General features: G+C 40.7%; 1 protein-coding gene across 4 annotated transcripts in view; it reads right to left on the reverse strand.

Moving 5' to 3' along the window:
* Nucleotides 1-21,045, reverse strand: part of LOC124619597 (DNA excision repair protein ERCC-1) — a 118,972-nt gene that overhangs the window by 47,511 nt on the left and 50,416 nt on the right. Inside the window, exon 6 of one of the 4 annotated variants that reach the window (XM_047146118.1) lies at nt 4,755-4,773. The exons of 1 other annotated variant lie outside the window; for it this stretch is intronic. The gene's annotated coding sequence lies outside the window, so the exon portion shown is untranslated. Of the gene's footprint in view, nt 1-4,754; nt 4,774-9,180; nt 9,856-11,019; nt 11,039-21,045 lie in introns of those variants that run through there. 2 more of the 4 variants (XM_047146109.1, XM_047146133.1) reach the window with 2 other exon arrangements.

Genomic DNA, 21,045 nt, shown 5'->3' on the forward strand with positions numbered 1-21,045 from the left:
TTTTGTGTCGCGCAAATGAGAACGAAATATTCCTTAAGAGAATCATAACTGGCGATGAGACGCGGGTCTACGGATGTGATGTTGAAACCAAGGTTCAATCTTCACAATGGGTCGAGAAAGCTTCTCCAAAAACAAGAAAAGCTCGTCAGGTCAGGTCAAATGTCAAAGCCATGCTGGTAGTTTTCTTTGACTTTGAAGAATTAGTTCATCATGAGTACGTGCCACAAGGACAAACTGTTAATTGGTGGTACTGTTGCGACGTCTGCGAGAAAATGTGGGATGGAAACGGCCTGAAATGTGACAATTCATGGCTCCTGCATCACGATAACGTACCGGCACGTTCATCCCCGTTGGTGCGTGACTATTGTATAAAAGAACGAAATTACTCTGATGTCTCGTCCTTTGTACTCTCCGGACCTGGCATATGCGGACCTTTTTTTCTTCTTGCAAAGTTGGAAACCCAGTTGAAAGAGCGAAGATTTGCAACGATAGACAAGACAAAACAAAATTCGCAGACGGCGCTTCGCCTATCCAGCAAGAGGCGTACCAAGACTGCTTCCAGCGTTGGGGGCGATGCATCAATTGTGGAGGAGAGTATTTCGAAGGAGACCATGCACAATAAGTAAAGGTAAGTTTGAACAGACCTCGTGCATGTACGCTTGATAAACGTCCTATCTTGGCTGTTGACATCAAATAGCATACGATATTGTCACCAAGTGCTGGGAACTATGCCTTTTGAAAAAACAAGCAAACTCGAAATGGGTCTTCCTCGTGCCGCCGTCACGCGCATGCGCAAAACTGAACGGAATAAAAGTGTACACCCCGAGAGAGGGGAGACTGCACACGTTGTTGCTACGTTGGAGGTCAGCACTCAGTGCAGCACGGTCCTGTGGTTAGCCGCGCACGAAGACCGAAGACAGCGACGTAGTTGCTTGAGCGGGGGACTCCGGAGGAGACTAGGGAAGCGGCGGGGGATCACGAGGTGTCAACGGCAGAGTGGGGGGCTCGGTCATCCACCCCCGGCGGCAGTATTTACATACGCACGCGAGCGTCGTTCTCGAGGATGCGCCTGACGTAAGAAACGTGAACCACGAGGCGCCGGCCCAACCAGTCTTACAGCAACAGCTTAGCTTGCCTGGCTCGCGGCCAGTACGTACACAGCGCTGTTTAACGCCGTGCCGTGCGCGTCCCGCCAAAAGGAAATATCCTAATGCTTTTCATCGCAGCAGTCCATCCTTTCAATGTAAGTCTGGCGTCACGTTTTGAGGCCAAAGTTCACGAAAATTATTGCGCACCACCAAAATAATTCCCACTCAAATGGAAAACTTGGCCCCTCATTGACAGTTCCTTTGGTGCTGGACGGTCACCGGTGAGATCTATACTACCCGGCTGTCGAACTGCAGCAGAGCCGGCCAGAGATCCACGTAACTACAACATGGCGGCAATGAGTATTAATAGAATGCAAAAGAAAATACTTTCAAACTGCCCAATATCTTTTGGAGAAGACCAAAACAGTCTATTTCAAAATTAGTTGAAAGGAAATTGTGTCAGTACTGTTGTATTGTTTCACAAATCTCGAGAGGTCTGGACTTTGACAAGCAGATCATAAAATTGATTCTGCTTTATTCCACATATGCTTTGCCCATGCTTTCCACTGTAATGCAAAATAATGCCACGGCATGCAAGGAGAAAGCGAAAACTTTTGTACTAAATTAGTCAAATCTTTAATGCGAGTAATTCATAAGATCAAGTGTCGTAAGCAATGCTAACACATCTCGAATATACACTCGTGCTCATAAATTAAGGATAATTGCAGAATGTGGTGCCACACAACATGGCACTACACAAAATTGGCGTTAATAGCATAAGCACATAGGGAACACAGACGACACAGATCTGTAAGTCCACGGTATTTGTGATAAATCGAGAAAACCGTCCCAAAACACATGCACTACAAAACGTCACTGTTTCCTACACATGTACCCAAACACCAATATGGAATATGATCACCATGCACACATACACAGGCCGCACAACGGGTTGGCATACTCTGGATCAGGTGATCGAGCAGCTGCTAGTCTATAGCCTCCCATTCTTGCACCAGTGCCTGTCGGAGCTCCTTAAGTGTCGTAGGAGTTTTACGACGTGCAGCGACACGTCGACCGAGAGCATCCCACACGTGCTCGATGGCGTTTAGGTCTGGAGAACAGGCAGGCCACTCCATTCGCCTGATATCTTCTTTTTCAAGGTACACCTCCATGATGGCGGCTCGGTGGCGCTGTGCATTATCATCCATCAGGAGGAAGGTGGGACCCACTGCACCCCTGAAAAGGCGGACATACTGGTGCAAAATGACGTCCTGATACACCTGACCTATTACAGTTCCTCCGTCAAAGACATGCAGGGGTGTATGTGCACCAATCATAATCCCACCCCAGACCATCAAACCACGACCTCCATACAGGTCCCATTCAAGGACATTAAGGGGTTGATATCTGGTTCCTGGTTCACGCCAGATGAAAACCCAGTAAGAATCACTGTTCAATCTATACCTGGACCTGTCCGTGAACGTAACCTGGAACCACTGCTCCAATGACCATGTACTGTGTTCTTGATACCAGGCTTTACGGACTCTCCTGTGACCAGGGGTCAGTGGAATGCACCGTGAAGGTCTTCAGGCGAATAAACCATGTCTGTTCGGTCGTCTGTAGGCTGTGTGTCTGGAGGCAGCTGTTCCAGTGGCTGCGGTAAGTTCCTGAGCAAAGCTACCTGCATTACTCTGTGGCCATCTGCAGGCACTGATGGTGAGATATCAGTCTTTTTGTGGTGTTTTACACTGTGGACGTCCCATACCGTAGCACCTGGACACTTTTCCTGTCTGCTGGAATTGTTGCCATAATCTTGAGATAACACTTTGTGGCAGACGGAGGGCCTGTGCTACGACCTGCTGTGTTTGACCAGCCTCCAGTCGCCCTAATATTCTATCCCTCATAATGTCATCAATATACGTTCTTTGAGCCATTTTCAACACACAGTCACCATTAAAACGTCTGAAAGCGTCTGCACACTTACTCGCTGCACCGTACTCTGACATGCATCAACACACCTTTGCGTATGTGGACTACTGCCAGTAACACCGTGCGATGACCGCAGGTCAAAATGCACCGCATGGTCATACCCTGAGGTGATTTAAACCCGCAAACGGTGCACCAAAGCGTTGTTTCACCATGTATCAGCATTACCCTTAATTGATGAGCATGAGTGTAGATGACAATGCTTTTTCACTGTCAATCATACCACTACCGAATGTATGGATGCAGTTATAGCAGAGTGGTGTGCGGCACAACCAGATCAGTGCTGGTGACACGAGCAAGAAGTGCTGCTCAGTGCGTCAGATTATAGTGGAGCGGCATAGAGTGGGAAGTGACTGCGGCTGCATTTGGGCAACGCCGGCAGCATTCGGCTGTTGCTGCGGGTAGCAGAGTCAGTACTATAGCCGGCGCTTGCGTTTCTTTTGTTGTGATGTTGAGAAAAAATTTCATCAGGGGAAGCATTGATTGTAGCAGCTTTTTTTAATCGGCATCCTTTATTGAGACCAGCAAAACAATTATCATCACAACTGATTCATTTTCAACAAGTTGTCTGCTGAGGTGTCAGCAGAATTACAAACTATAGCCAACACATTTCCTTAATCTCCTTATTTCTTTCACTGTCTTAAAACAGGAGGCGATAACAAAGTTCAAGTAATATAGTTGACCAACAAATGAAAATCATGTTTTGTTATGTGAGAAAAAGTATTTGAATCTATTATTCTGAAAGCTTTATTTGAAGTTCTGTTAAGATTTTGTCCTGTCTGATAAGTGCCTCGTGTAGAATACTCAATTTCAACTCGATGTTGCTCGTCCACACTCAGGTATATTTCTAGCTCAATAATAGTCTTGAGGAGAACGTGTACATTCACAATATCATCAGCAGTTTCAACTGGCTTTAAAATATACTCCAAGTAGCGCTCATTATTCCAAAAGCACATTCAATTAATCATTGTGGCATGGAGACGTGCCCGTAGAAATATTCTTTCCTTGGATCTAAAACACATTAACTGTGATATTTGATAAAATGCCTCAATGCAGGATGTGCCTAATCGCCAGCGAATTAAAAGGCAATGCAAGTGATGTCTTTGGCAGTGGAGGGTCTGGTGATGCATCAAGGGTCTGGTGATGTATCTAGCAAAATACACTAGAAGAATGAAATCTACCACTTTCGTTTTCCTTCTCATACCCTCCAGCACTGATTATGATGAATTTCCTACGAGGATCTGCAACTACTTGTAGCAGAATTGAATGAAAACGTTTATAATTACAAAATATTGTAGCAGAACTTTTAGGCAATTTTAGACAAATCCTTTCCTGTCATCATCATCATCATCAACTGCCTTTTAAAAGTTCTACATGTCATATAAATCATTTTCAGTATTTATAAAATTACTTTCAAAAGGCACTCTCATGTGGGGTGGCTGGAGGCATGCCCACAACAATCTGGTAGTTGACTCCACAATTCTTACAATGATTGTGAATGTTAGAGCAACGTCTCAAAAACTACATCTGATTTCTAGGAACAAACCTGTAACAATTTTCTGTAGTTTCACCTTTATAAACAGTATGGCACTGCAGTTGGTCGAAGACTTGAAGAAGACAGATACCAACAGCCATAATTCTATTAATTATTTTATTGGACTACCAGTTTTGGTGCCTCATTGGCTCTATCTTCAGGCCCCTGTACAAATCAACAAACTCAAGCTTAAAATAAACAACAAATCTGAAATGCAAAATCAGTCTTTATTATTAAAAATAAAGTAACCATACATATATATTAGCAACAAGTATAAGAAGATATATCACAGTTATCAAGATGGTAAACTGTGTGACATTCAAAAGTTTCCATATTGTGGTAACTAGAAGAGCCTTCACTGAAAAATATGCTGAGTCATTTTGTACAATCAATGGCATCACATACAGTGGTCATACTGTAACGAAACGCCCTGAAGACAGAGAATCTGTCTCAGTACATATATATCGAAAAATAAGGAATCAAAATAATGAGTGCATAAACACGATAAAGGAATGACTTAGACTAACTCTAGCAGTGTAACTGAATTGTGAAGGAATGCAATAACCATTAGAAAACTAGAAATGAACCATGCATTTAGGTCAAAGTAAGAGCCTAAAAAAGCAATTTGTTGTTGTTGTTGTTCTTGTGTTTATGTGTGATTCACATGTCCTATTACATCGACCAAATTGACCAAAAAAAAAAAATCTCAACTCAACAAATAAATAAATAAATTTTAAAAACATAACAAAAGGTATAAAAGACAAGATAATAAAACTAGAAGTCATCAACAAGGTAAAATTTCAAGCTGTGCATGTTACTGTACAAGTATAGAGGAAGTGAACTCTAAAACTCTAGTTAATGATGAAAACTGATATGTTAAAATAATGTGAACAGAGCCTCAAAAAAATGCAAGTGTACGCACAATGATTTGAGAGAGATTGAATAATATAAATAAGACAGGATATGAATCGATATCTGTCAAATTGTAGAAATGCTGCACAAATATGAGAGATGAGACGTGAACAAGCACATAGATAACGTGTGCAAATAGAAACATGGATGGTGTGCTAAACTAGCCAATATCTAGGGAAGACAACTCAAACCATAGAAACCAATAAAGAAAAGCAGTGTGCAATCACTTTTCTGTCAGCTGATAAGACATGTATCTAAAAATTAATGATGAGAATGTCTAACGCAATGACAAAAAGGTTAAAAGCCAAAAAAGATTATTAACATATGAAATGAAGTAACACACTGACAGCATGCTCTCCCGAACCATAAAATCCACTGAGAAGCTAAGCAAATCCTGATGGATGACCTGCCAGTCAGACTTCTTCACTACATAAATAAATAAAAAAGTAAATTAATTAATTAATTAAAGTAAAGAACGATGCTAAAAAGTAACTGTAACCACATTGCGACATTTATCACCATAATTACCACAACACCAAAAATGTTGGTAACAAAATCAAACCTTATTACAGGTCCACATTTAGTGGATGCAGTAAACTAAAGTGATAACAATACACATTATAGTGGACAATGTATAGAGGATACCTCACTTGTGAACAAGTTGGAAAATATTACAGGAAAAATGGCCAAATAAAATGCCAAATACAGAAAGTTCTCTTAAGGATCAGCTGTAATACAAAATAACAGTTAGCAACAAGTTTGTTTGTGTGGCCATCTTCTGCAGCAAGCATATAAATACTTGTTTTGAAATAAAACTGCCTTTCCTTGCTGCTACTTAATTTATTTATCCCATATGTGTTTCGCCTTATCTTGTTCTAAGGCATCATCAGTTTGTAAAAAAAAAATCGCGACGTGAACTGTTTAATAATCTAAAACTAACAAAAATGTATTGTTGTAGATCCCACTGATGGTGCCTTAGAACAAGATAAGGCGAAATGCGTATAGGATAAATAAATTAAGTAGCAGCAAGAAGAGGCAGTTTTATTTACAAAACAAACCATCAGTAAAATTATGGTAGTACAAAGTAACATTGTGTATAGACACTGTTGCATGTCAATGAAGCCAAAATGCAAAACAATGTAGCTAAGTTTGGAAGCTATGTTAAAGAAAGGGTGGTTAACAAAGGAGACTATCAAATGAGGCAAGGCTGCAAGAAGGAATTATATACATAATTACATCTGCAAAAAACACCCAATCATCAACTGTCAGATACACAAATAAGTATTTGAAGGTGAGTAATGGTCACAAATAGTTGTGTGTCATTATTATTATGCCCATACTACATGTATTTGTTGTGTGGCAATGTGTGTAAACGCCAAAACATATTATGTTAGTAACTTAGCACCCACAGTTTCAGAAGTAGTTAATAGTGACGGAGACAACAGGAGGACCTTTTATTAAAAATATAGTAGACGATTGATCATATAGGTGAAAGCTCATGTCAAGAAAGATCAGAAACCCAGAAGGGATTTTCGAAACTATATAAAAAAGGAACACACTAACGACACTACTTTGTTTCTATGGTTTGAGTTGTCTTTCCTAGATACTGACTACTTTGGTACACCATTCGTATTTATATCTGCACTTGTTTTCTATGTGCTTGTTCTTGTTTTATCTCCCATGTTTGCACAGAGTTTCAAATGATTTGACAGATATTTTTTCATGTCCTTCTTATTCATATTTTTCAATCTGTCTTGGTTCTTTATTCATACACTCATATTATTTTGAGCATCTGTTCTCATTATTTAAATATATCAGTTTTCTTCACGAACTATTTTATTCTACACTATTACAGCTTATAACAATTGACAAAGTTTTTATTGCAATAATTTTCATTTTACATTATATGGGGAAAGCTCATGTAAAGGTTGAAGAGTTTGCTTCCTCTATGCTTCTACAGCAGCATACACGGCTTGCGAGTTTACTTTGTTGATGACTTCTCATTTTATTTTCCTGTGCTTTACACCTTTTGTTATATTTCTAAAATTTGTTTTTTTGGTTGATATGATACAAGCGTAATAGGACATGTGAATCAAGCAAGTGAGGTGGCGTAGTGGTTAGTACACTGGACTTGCATTCAGGACGATGGTTCAAATTCGCATCCGGCCATCCTGTTTTAGATTTTCCATGATTTCCCAAAATCGCTTCAGGCAAATACTGGGTTGGTTCCTACGAAAGGGCACGGCACACTACCTTCCACATCCTTCCATAGTCTGATGGGACCGGTGACCTTGTTGTTTGGTGCTCTCCCCCAAATCAACCAAGCAGGCAATATGTAAATCACAGCTTTAAAAAAAATTACATTTTTGATCTTAGGCTCTTACTTTGACTTACATGCATGGTTCATTTATGGTTTTTTAGTCTTTTTAATGAATATTGCATTCCTTCACAATTCAGTTATACTAGGGTTAGTCTGATTTATTCCTTTATCATATATATGCAATTATTCTGGATCTATATTTTTCAGTATTTATATAATGAGACAGAGTCTTTATCTTCAGGATGTTTTGTTACAGTACAACCACTGTATGTGGCACCATTGTTTGTACAACATCACTCAGCTTATTTTTCCAGTGAAGGCTTTTCTAGTCACTTCAGTATGAGAACTTTTACTTTATTTCACAATATTATAACAGCACTGTACTTTATGCAGTTTTTATTAATACAGTTGATGGAACTGTGACTAAAGTTTGTACGTCATTAGTTTACCACCTTGATAACTTATCTCTCTTCTTATACTTTCTACTAATGTTTTTGTATGATCAATTTATTTTAAAGAATGACAACTGATGTTGCATATAAGATTTGTTGTCTATTTTAAGCTTGATTTTGTCACTTTACACAGGAGTCTGAAGGTGGTGCCAATGAGGCACCAAAACTAGCACTCCACTAAAATAATTAACAAAATTACATCTGTCAGTATTTATTTATCTCATGTAACAATTTTTGTTTTCATTATTCCATTGAAAAACAGGTAGCTAGTTGTACTTTATTGAGCTAGATAAGGAAGTTATGCACAGTAACCATACGACAACCTACAGTCCTCTTTGTATGCTATGATTTTCCAGAATCTTGTTTTGATACCTCAAACCACTTATGAGATGCAATAGTGTTGTGAATATATCTTTATTACTTTTTCATTTGGGCACACTGTGACAAAGCAAGCTGGGATCTTTTTACTTCCCCTCTTGTGATGCCATCTGACTCCTTAAATTCATTTTTAACTAATCACTATTAACATACGTAAGTATAATCTGCAGTTTCATAAAAGAGAAACGTTGATCCTTAGTTTTAAATAATATAACACCAGATCTAATTTTGTGCTTAGTTTTATGTATATAATTGATTTTCTAATTTATTTCAAGTATTCCTAGTTAATATCTTTTGCTATAGGGTGAAATCAGTAATTGTTTTGTAACTTAAATTCTATTGTTGGCTTATAAACAAATATAAATTCTATACTAACTATAAACATTTGAAAGACAGAACACTGGCATCCTTTAAATATTTATTTGGCTCTATTTGAAAACATGTTAGCACAACTAGCCCTTAATTAATTCCAAAATAATTAACAGTTTTGTCAGAAGTATTGTTTGTATAACTATATCTGTTAATTTCATCATTTAAACAAATAATTCTGCTTAACCCTTGTAGTAGAAGGAACTGTTAAAACAAAATTTCAAACAGAAACTTTTTATATTACTATACGGGTACTAAACATTGTTTACTAGCAAATTGACTGTACATAACATGGGCTAACATTTGCTTACCATGTTCACTTGCTGGGCGAATTAACAAACATAAACCTCTCAAAAATATACATTTAAAAGGTCTGAAATGATTCAGTTTTTGAAACTGAGATTTTTGCAAAATTAATCTCCAATTCAGCACAATATAAAATTAATTTTAGCAAGTACCTCGCTACAGCATGTAAAACAGGGTTAAGGATGGCTCTCAACATTCCCACCAAAACCTGCCATCTAAATTCAAGTAAACTATGGTACGGAACACAACTTAACATTGTTTACTTGCTTAAAAATAATATTAACATTTACATGATTAGCAACAATTTTTTATGCGCATTTGTGTTCAGCAACATATTCATGATAATTATCTGATTCGTAGTTGTCCACATTGTCCTCACATACACAGAAATTGTCCCTGAAAAGCATTTTCTGGGCACAAACACTGCACTTGTTACTAATACGCAGCAATGTTTCGCAGTTACCACAGTTTACATGGACACAACGTGACGCAGCTGCCTTTAGTGAGAATCTGAAATTAGAGACAGAGCTCAGTTTATTGTGGAAATACCTATAAAATGAATAAAGCATATCACTCCCCATGTTCTACATGAAAAAAACTGTGTTCCTCACTGACTGTCCCTTTACAGCTGAGGTCCTGATTTTAGATGAAGAATGCAGCTACTAATTTTTTGTACTATTCCAAACCATGGATCTGAAGTGTTCACGTAAATAAATGGGGCAAAACATGACCAATGAGAATGTTTCTTGGTGGCGGGGCAGTGGGTAGTACAAGAGACACAAGGTTGGGTGCTTTGTGAGACCGATTAAGGCAGAAGGTTGGCAGACGCGGACACTCGCCACTGTGTGTGGATGATAATAGCAGCCAGCAGAGTTTCTTCAGCACAGGAGAATGCTGCACCTGGTTCTACATGATGTCGCCATTGTAGGCTATGCATCTGCTGCTGTTTTGGAGATTCTGCCCACAATTATGTGCTAATTCAGCCCATAAAATCTAGGCTCCAGGGATTGGATGGGTAGCAACCTTGAAAGTAAAGGAGGCTGCCACGTCCTCTGCCATGTAAAAAAAGGGACTGCCACCATCTTGCCAAACATCCCCCATAGCTTCAAAGGCTATCTGGAAGGGCATTTTACTGACTGATCTTAATGTAGTCATGGGTCAGAATTGCATTTACAAAAGCTACCACGTTTGCTGGGAATACAACACTCTTAAAAGATATCTGGACCAATGAGTTACCATCTCCTCAAGCCATTGTAAATCAGTGACTCTGCCTCATTGCAAACCTTCTCCTGGAATATTTAGAGGGGAACGACATTGGAGCATGTAGGGTGATGCCTGGTGTCATCTCACAGAAGTCAGTGCTATGAAGACATTGCAAGTACATGAACTGTGGCCAGTAAAATTTCAATCAATATACTTAATTGCATCAGTTTCCTTCTACTTGATTTACTCCGTTGCTGTCGTAACTTGATGCCGGAATATTAATTACTAATTTCTTTTACTCATATCTTAGTGTTAAAATTAATATGAAACCTTTATTTTCATAATGATCTCTCCCTCTACAGTGGAGTGTGCACCATTTGAAACTTCATGGCAGATTAAAACTGTGTGTCAGACTGAAAGTCGAACCTAGGACCTCCTTTCTTCCATGATTGCTTGTCCTGCGAGTTTCGCAGGAGAACTTCTGTGAACCCTGGAAGGTACGATATGAGGTATTAATGGAAGTAAGGCTTTGAGGTCAGGTTGTGCATCGTGTTTGAGTACCTCAACTCTAATAATAACATTGCAAGTGAGGTGCAATAGTTGAGGGCGGTACTGAGCATGCGTCCTATGGGTTCTGGTGTATGAATCTTTGATCGTCCCTGTGGGACAGGGAGCTGTCAGGAGAAAGATCCCAGTATTAAGAGTGAAGAACCACTGGTTCTTGATCAACTATATGCATGGCATTTATCAAACGTCTTCACTCAGAGACATGAATATGGAATTCTACTGAATGCACTGTCCCATCAATTGAAGATATGTTGAGTAAGTCACAGTCTGTTATACTGGTGTCTTATGCATATGGCTGTAAGCATTCATTAACAGGTGTTTCAGTAATAAGTAATAAGGGTATTATTGGTTATTTTATGACAGAGTCATCTCTGGCAATTATTAATTTTTAAACTGTGGGGTTGGAGCTTGAATTGCAGAGCACTTGCTTGGTGTAGCACCATGACACAGTCTTTGGACAGTTTGCCAGTTGGCACAATTTCTGCGAATCAACTGGGGTTTTGCTATTGATTAAAATCTAGCATCTTTTTCCTCAGGAACAGAGCCATGAATGGTTGTGAAAGGAGCCACAAAGTGACAACAGCAGAAAGCAAGTTTCCAGCTCAGTGACAAGTAACGACAGACTGGAGAAAGATGTTCAGTTCACTAGGTGAACTCATGATGATGTGCTGCTGTAAGCTGCTGTGTGCTACCCATGGGTAGTTTTGGTTGTGGCCAGCAGTCGATACGAGTTGTGCTGATGAGCATCCTGTTGTCACTTGGATTTTAGAATACTGTCTGGTGGAATAGTGCTGGCCAGTCTCACATTTTCTTGTGTATGAATCTTCGATCTACCCTGTGAAACAGGGAACTGGGAGGATGAAGACCTCAGCATCATGAATGAAGGACTTGGTTCTTGATCAACTGTATGCATGGCATTTCTGAAAATGTTCTCACTCAAAGACACAAATATGGAATTATACTGGATGCTCTGTCTCATCAATTAAAGATATGTTGAGTAAATCACAGTCTATTATACTGATGTTTTATGTATATAGTTGTAAGCATTCATTAACAGATGCTTTAGTAATAGGAATTAAGGATATTGTTGGTTATTTAATGGCAGAGTCACCAAGGGCAGTTTATTAATTTTAAGTCAGAGGGGGAGGGGGGTGGGGAAGCCGTCAGAACTTATGGTACGGAAAAATTTATATGTTTTTGTTATAATGTATTGGACCAGTTGCTCTCAGAAATGCTTGTGTAACATTCTCTTGTCCCTTTATGAGCTGCTGTTTAGTATGGAGTAACAGATTATCCTGAGAGTCAGCTTTTGATAATATTTGCATGTTATGATTTCAGTTTGTGGTTTCAATGAATTAAAAAAATGTCACTATGGACTTCTTTCCTGGTTAATTCAAGAGTACCTTAAATTTCCAGACAGCTTGCACATTATGATTTCAATGTCCGGTTTGAATGAATGTCACTGTGAACCACCTTTCAGGTTAATTCAAGGGTACTGTAATGCCGCAGGATAGTATCCGCTGCAGACACTAAAAATTCATCCAAGTTCTGCATTGGCAGCTCCTAGAAGCTGAATTGCTTGTGTCAACAACCAGTAGACTGCCAGCTAGGGAGGGGGGGGGGGGGAGGAGGTTAATCCAGTGAGAGGCGAGGCTATGGAGATTGATCCTTGGCATGCATAGCTGTCTTTGATCATGTATGGAGTCAATAGTCCAGCTGGAAGGATGCTTCTGTTGTCTGCTGCACTGGCAACTTCTGAGACAACACTGATGGGATGGGGAGGCTGTGATCACTCTGCAGGTCTACTGGAGGCTTGACCTGCATGACCTGGAAGCTTTCCATCACCCGCCTTCGAGAGGTGAGGGGGCGAGGGGCATTGCTGCTGCTCATCCCACTCCTGAGGCTGTTACTGATGCTACTGGGACCTGTCTCCTAAATGTGGGTTGAGAACTGACCCCTGCGAGCCAGCACATACTTCAGGTGGATATGGGGGCATGACTGAGTGGCAAATATTTTATGTCAACAAGAGCACTTGGGAGTTGGTATATAGAGCTGGAGGCTACCAGTGTCCACAGGTCAATAGGTACCCTGTGATGTAACAGCCACCACCCAACGCTTTGCTGCCCTTAGGAAACTGCAAGTTGAGTGCATGTCAACCTTCTTCTGCTGATGTGGTGCTGCTCTGCCAGCCCAGCTGTGGTGAGGTACTTTTTAAGGCAGTGCTGTGTTACTGCTTAATAAATGTGTTACTATCAATCATTTTTCTTGATGCTCTCTAGTGCAGCTATGCCCTCACCAGCACATCCCACTCAGTTCTCTCCTGACAATTGTAGGAGTCTGGGACTGTAGCCTCACGGCTCAATTTCTGAGGATGGACAGTAATCGATAGCAAAACCCTAGCTGATTCACAGAATCATTTCAGCGAGCACAGGCACAATAGATTATTATAAGTCTTTAACAAAAGTAATGAGAAATGGCATGGATGCTGTCAAAGAGCACTGCACTAACAACTGTGGGTCGGCAGCCACAAGTGCGGTGACATGTGGATACTATTGTAAAAATGGATTGTGAAGCAAGAGTAGCCAAGCTCAGTGGTAAATGGTGCCACACAATGGTAACCATGTAGCAAATGGGGTGGTGTCACCACACTAGAGTAAGTCTCTTTTATAGCAACATGACTACTTGCTGAGTTCTACTGAAACAAATGAGTACCGAAGGCATATAAATAAATCTGGATTTCAAGGCATGGATCACTTCCTGTCACTGGAAACCAGCAGCTGCACCACCACGACACCAAAGTGACACAGCCAGTGAGACAACTGGGCTCCCCAAGCAATAGCCGTGGGTTTGAGACATGGCTGCACCTGCCATCTGCACTAAGTCCTCCAGTGGACTTGGTGCCACAGAGCCACTGAACTGTTGTCGTTGTCTGCTCCCACCAAAGCTAAATTCATAATGGGATTTGGCGCTATAGCGCCAGCTGTCATCTGACTCCTGTCCAAAGGCAGCGAGTTGTACTCTGCACGTAATGGACTCCATGTGCTGCCACAGCGCCCATGTGCAGAGCCGAGGAATAGTTTTCTGTGTGCAGCGCCACCACAGCACAATACATAGTGCTGATGACTTTAAAAAATGTGGGCTCCAAAGGCTGCCAGCCTTAGTGAAGGGCAATGGATCAGCAGCTCTGCACGGATGTCACTGTCCTTTTATCAGCCCCAGCCAGAGACAACGAGAAGACAGATGCCTGACTCATTACATCATGTACTGAGGTCAACAAAAATCATTTTCACCTTTTTGACAGTCTTTGCCCTGGACACCATGGCCCATCATTTACCACCTTGGCAATTAAGAGTTTTGTCAGGGTGCCGAAATCGTCACAACCAGCAGGAGAGAGGGGGAGTGGGTTGTCATCCCCGAAGTGTGACATCCGAGCCACAGCCCACAGTATCTTTGTGTAGGGTGAGTCAGACCATTTTGTCCTAGTGTGGTGACTGCATGGGGTCAAAGTATAGGGGATGTGATATATGAGTGTTACCTTTGTAAAACTGGAATAACCAGTGGATTTGTCACAGTTTAGGGATAATGCTAGGGATGAACGATTGGTGCCTACAAGTTGTACTCTGTGTAATTTACACACACACACACACACACACTCACTCACTCACTCACTCACTCTCTCTCTCTCTCTCTCTCTCTCTCTCTCTCTCTCTCTCTCTCTCTCTCTCTTTAGATGGCAGCACAGTCTACAGTTTTCTATACAACATCAACAGATGGCTTAACAGTCTCTTATTCTCCAACATCCTTCCTACCCTGTTATATCTCAAGGGGGATGACCAGCTGCACCAGCCAATAGATGTTTGTGCCATCCGGCTATTGGAGAATGATGCATCTTATTTTATCATAATCAGTAATGCGACACCTCCTCCACCGCAGTGGTTTGATGTCCTCCTGAAGTAGAACAACTACTCCAACTATTGGTCTTCAACTTGAAGGGCACCCATTCACCTTATATTTAGCTTCTTAGCAGCAGGAGGTATTCACTTTTCTATCTACATAAAATGTCACTGACCATTTGTCTTAGAGCTCTTGGCAGGGTCCCTTATAGTTGCTGGTTTTGGGCCAAATGTAATGGTTACTAGTTTGTCATCATTGAGAAAACCAGTTGGCATCAATGCTGTATCATTCTCTCGTTGAGTGATGGATCTTGAGTTTATTGCAGCCTCTATTCCTATCGAATTGGTGTTTAGGCTCTCTTCTTCCAAGTGACCATCCACCTTCCTCAAGCAACGCTTTGCAGAGTGTATCGCGCATTCCCACCAGCCTCTCCACCAAACCACCTGTGGTAGTATATATTTCCAGGTGATTGCACAGTGGGCACAGTAATACTATATATCAGTATGCTGGACTGTTCTGAAGTGCTCAGACATTTCTGTATTGGCTGCATGAAATGTTGTGACATTGTTTGAGTAAATAGTGGGTGGTAAGCTTCTACATCCTACAAAGTGTTGTATGGCTATCGGTGGACATACCAGTGACAAGTTAATGTGAACTGCACATGTTGTAGTGCATGTGAATAGGAGACCATGTACAACTTCCTGAAGGTTGAACTCTGTCTAGTAGTAATGGAGCCTCCATTTCTTCATATCGGTAATTGTACATTATCTTACAGCGCAGGCAAGAGGGGAGAACCCTCTTAACAGCTTGTTGTCCTAGCAAAATCCAAAATTCTTGACATAGTTCTCCTAGTACAATGTATACTCTGATATGGTGCAGTTGTAATGCATGCATTTTATGAAATTTTCCATGAAATTATGACTTCCGATCAGTGTAATTGGATGCGTCTCCAAGTTGGACACTGTAGCACATTGTAGCCTATCACCATGCCGAATCACGCTATCCAGCACGAAAGGATTGTATCGAGCTAGCTTTAATGGTTTGGGTAACTGTTCTCCCTTACACAATCCAGATAGATTGGTTGTTTGGAGGAAGAGACCAAACATCGAGGTCATCGGTCTCATCGGATTAGGGAAGGACGGGGAAGGAAGTCAGCCGTGCCCTTTCAGAGGAACCATCCCGGCATTTGCCACAATCCAGATAGTTTGGTAGTGAAAAACTCCTCTTGAACTCTTCTGATCCATTATGCTCAGGCGTGTTGTATAAGTCCACAGCACTCAAACCAACAGCATTTCTAATCTTATTCTTCATACTCTCAATAAATTGAAATATAAGGGCACTTTTTTGAATTATTCACCAGCAGGAATTAAATTTTGCAATGTTGAACAGGGGTTCAATGATAGTGATCAGAGTTACATTTGTCCAGATTTTGGCTTCCACCATTACTTTGGGAGCAGAGGTTTTCCCTTTGTTGAGATCATTTCATAGACATTCAAAGGTAACTGCTGAATCACTCCACAAAGTAGCCTTGTTGTCACCAAACCCTATTTCCTGGCAAAAGTAATGAAGGAGTTGTGGGCCAACCAATGCAGCAAGCAATTCCAACTTAGGTAAAGTTACTTTCTTGACTGGTGTCAAATTGTTCTTGCTGCAAACAATATATGCTATGTAACTGACTCCAGTAGTTGAGAACATAGAGAACAGCACCATAGGTTCTTTCCGATGCATCGCAGAACACATGCACTTATGCACAGTCATTTATGTCTCTCAGGCCTATCCAAATGGAAATGTGCAGCTATGACAAGTGATGAAGCTTTGAGACCCAAGAGTGCCAACTACATACAAGATCTGTGGACAAAACTACCTTCCCTGCACAACCTCTTAGCTTAGCAATTACCCCAACAGGTGTGAACAGACCAACAGGGACATAAAACTGAGTGTCTGCTTGGTTGCCAGTTTGTCATTCAGGTCTTCCACTATCCTTTGGTAGTCAGTGGAGATGGAGTCATCTTTTTTATTCCAACTGATTCCCAAGACTTGTGTTGTGGGCTTGGTTCCAAGGTCTTTGGCATGCCATATTGTCCTCAGTTCCTTCGAATTGGTTGCCCATTTCAAAAGTGGAAGACTTATTTGCTGGAAGAGTACTATCAGCTTCTGGTAAATAGTTGCAGCATCCTCACTGTCTCTTACACTAACTAAAAAATTGTCCCTGAATATAGAATTGTCAAATAATGCTGACACTCACATGTATTTGTCATTATTTAGTGTTGCTATCTCCCTTTAGCAGCTGATAAAAGGAATGGGCTTGGTGTAAGTCCAAACGGTAAACATTTGAACTGATATGTTATCACATTGTCTGGAGTAGGCACTATTTTCAGTTTGTTCAACACAATACAAAAAGAACCTAGTGAGATCTCTGTCTTACTCATTCAAGGTCAACTGTAAGATGGCTTGGTCTACAACACATACAAGTCTCATCGGAATTTTGCAGAATTGTAACAAGGTTGCGAGTAAGTCTGGCAGTAAATCTGATCCTGTTTCCAGGGCATCATTAAAAGATGGAAAGTCTGGTTCATGTGATGATGCATTGAACATGATCCTGTACTTGATGTTTCCACTGCTGGACATCTTCACTATGTGGTGTGGCAAATAAAATATGTTTCTATCTGCGTAGTCCTCAGGTGCAGCTTCTACCTGAGCCCTCTTAATGTAATTTGACATAGTCTCTTGATAAATGAGCTTCAGTGCTTCATTATAAGGAGCAAAGATGTACTTCAGCAGTAGTGCGTTTGCTAGAGAAACGTACATCCTCCTTACGAGGCAGGCATAAAACTCTGCAGCCATTCTCCATGCAGTAGACTCTCAGAATTCCTTCTGGACAGGGTGGTGCATGTGTGTCAGTGCTCACTCTTGATGCTCTGTTACGCCAATTGACTCCAAGTAAGAAAAAAGGCACATAGATCTCATTGCAGCTACCCTGCTGTTACTGCTTTCAAAACCTATAAGTGATACATCGGCGTTGGTGGAGTATCCCATTGTATCAAAATGAACTTTTCTCCTTGAGAGGGATGAAGTGCAGGATGACTCTCATGTCATTATCTCCAGAGTTGTGGCTGCAGTGATCTTGAGTTGGAGGAATTTTATCAGTGGATGGTGTACAAAACTTGACTAACGTCCTGTGTCTAACATGTCACATCAATTTACTCCTACCAGTTGGTCTTTTGATACTGACACAAGCAGTTTGTATGTGAAACTGAAAGTCACTGTTTCAATTCTGTTTATTGTTGCAAGACTAACCTACAATAAATTAGAACTTAAGGCAGATATCGATAGTTGACAATATGGCAGCAATCGTGGGGGAAAACAAACCAGCACGCTTATGTTTTTGTAATGTCTGTGTAACACTGTATACATGATGTTCAAGAGATTATTAGCTAAAGCATTTATTGCTACCTATTACGTATGCTATATGCTCTGAATGTCATCACAAGTGCTACACTAGTATTTATTTTCTAGATTCTCTAGTAAGTTCACCATAATTTAAAGTGTAAACTGTTCTTGAGATGGGTCGTAACTGTTGCGTACAAGGGTGTAAATCCAATTATGGTAAAACATATGATACTTCAACATTTAAGTTTCCCTAAGAAACAGCACTGAGGGATAAATGGATTAAACTAATTCATAGAGATAATTTAGAAGTAAACGATAAAACTGTGGTATGCATTAAGATTTTTGAACCTAAGTTTGTGGTTAGGGAAGACACTTTTCCTGTGGAAAATAGTGAACCCATACGTGTGACGCAAAAAATACTAAAACTAACAAATAATGCAATTCCAACTATCTTTCCTAATTGACCTTCTTATCATAAAGTACCAGTTCCTAAGGCAAGGAAGAGTCCCAAAGAGCATGTTCAAGAGCTACTGGACCATGATAGATGTAGTTTCAGTAATTGGTGCGTAAATGACAATATACCTGACTTTCAGCATTTTAAAAGTGAAATGCAGAAAAGGAATGTTTATCCATTTACACTTTTAGTAAAGGATGACTACATGTCTTTCATTAAATTAAAGGATGATTTAGTCAGTGATGTGCCATTTGTTTCAGTGTGCTTCAAGATATCAAGTTCCTTGGAAGTAAAAGTGTTTCACAAAAATGTGTGTTTGCCTGCAGAAACCTTGAAATGGATACTACAGCCTAGGGAGCAACAGAATTTGAAATGTGACAAATGGATGAAATTCGACAAACTGATGAGTCACCTAAATGGTTTCACAGATTTGTACCATCGACAAGGTTATAAATTTAGTCAATGTTCTCAAACAAGCACTGAAAGCTGGTAGTCATTTTGATGATGATATAGCCCCTAAAATATAATTTGTTTTGGAGCAATTACAACTTGCAATAACAAAGCAAATTCGATATTCTCCTGAGCTTTTGATGTGGGCAGCAACCATTTGCTTTTCATTTCCTGGTGCCTGCCAGAGAAAAACAAATGTGCTAGCATTACCTCATCCTTTCTATGCAAAATGGGTCAAAATAAACCTTTTATGGATATATCACAGATAGCTTTTTTGAGGGAAAAAATAAATTTCTTTATGGAAATGACAAGGCAATTTCAATGATGCTAGATGAAGTTTATGTTAACTCAAAATTCTCTTATGAGGCAGTTGCTGAGAATACTTCAGATACTACAAGAGCAGGTAGAATGCAGGTTTTCATGACATCATCTTTACATTCTGATTATAAAGAATGTCATAGCTCGCTTTTCTGTAAAATATGTTAATTCTGATACACTAATAAACTGTTGAAACTTGGCCCAAAGCTAGTGAGAAAGTGTACAGGATGAGTCACCTAGCGTTACTGCTGGATGTATTTCGTAAACCACATCAAATACTGACGAACCGATTCCACAGACCGAACGTGAGGAGAGGGGCTAGTGTAATTGTTTAACACAAACCATACAAAAATGCACAGAAGTATGTTTTTTAACACAAACCTACATTTTTTAAAATGGAACCACGTTAGTTTTGTTAGCACATCTGAACATATAAACAAATACGTAATCAGTGCCATTTGTTGCATTGTAAAATGTTAATTACATCCGGAGATATTGTAACCTAAAGTTGACACTTGAAACCTCCAACGTTCAGCTGCGTGTTGTAACAAACATGGGCCACGGTCGGCGAGCAGCATCTGCAGGGACATGTTTACGATGACGACCGTGTTTATTAGTGTGGCTGTAGTGCACTGTTGTGGTTTGGTCTAGCTGTCGCAGTGTCTGCATGTAGCGCTTGCTGCTATTGTTATTCTGCATTCGTCTCCGCACGCAGACCAACTGTAGTACACCATGTTACCAGACGTCTGCGATAGTGTAGTGTTGTAGGAACTGTGACCATGGTGTAATCGAACTCTGAAAAGGCGGAGATGATACTCATCTATGGCGAGTGTCGACAAAATGCAGCTGAAGCCTGCAGGGTGTATGCAGAATGATACCCGGACAGAGAGCATCCAACGTGCCGCACATTGCAAAACATCTACCGCCAACTGTATGCAACAGGTATGGTCGTAGCACGCAAACGGGTCCATAACAGGCCCGTCACAGGAGAAGCGGGTGCAGTTGGTGTGTTAGCTGCTGTTGCCATGAACCCACACATGAGTACACGGGACATTGCGAGAGCCAGTGGACTGACTCAAAGTAGTGTCATGCGCATACTGCATCGCCACCGCTTTCACCCATTTCATGTGTCGCTACATCAGCAATTACATGGTGATGACTTCAATCATCGAGTGCAATTCTGTCAATGGGCATTAACAGAGAATGTGTTGCAGTTCTACCTGTTTATCGATGAAGTGGGTTTCACAAACCACGGGGCAGTGAATCTACAGAACATGCATTACTGGTCCGTGGACAATCCTCGCTGGCTCAGACAGATAGAGCGACAGCGACCGTGATCTGTAAATGTATGGTGTGGAATCATTGGCGACCACCTCATTGGTCCTCACTTCATTGCAGGGGCCCAAACAGCTGCAACATACATC

This window comes from Schistocerca americana, chromosome 1, assembly GCF_021461395.2.
Source record: "Schistocerca americana isolate TAMUIC-IGC-003095 chromosome 1, iqSchAmer2.1, whole genome shotgun sequence".
NCBI classification, from domain to species: Eukaryota; Metazoa; Arthropoda; class Insecta; order Orthoptera; family Acrididae; genus Schistocerca; species Schistocerca americana.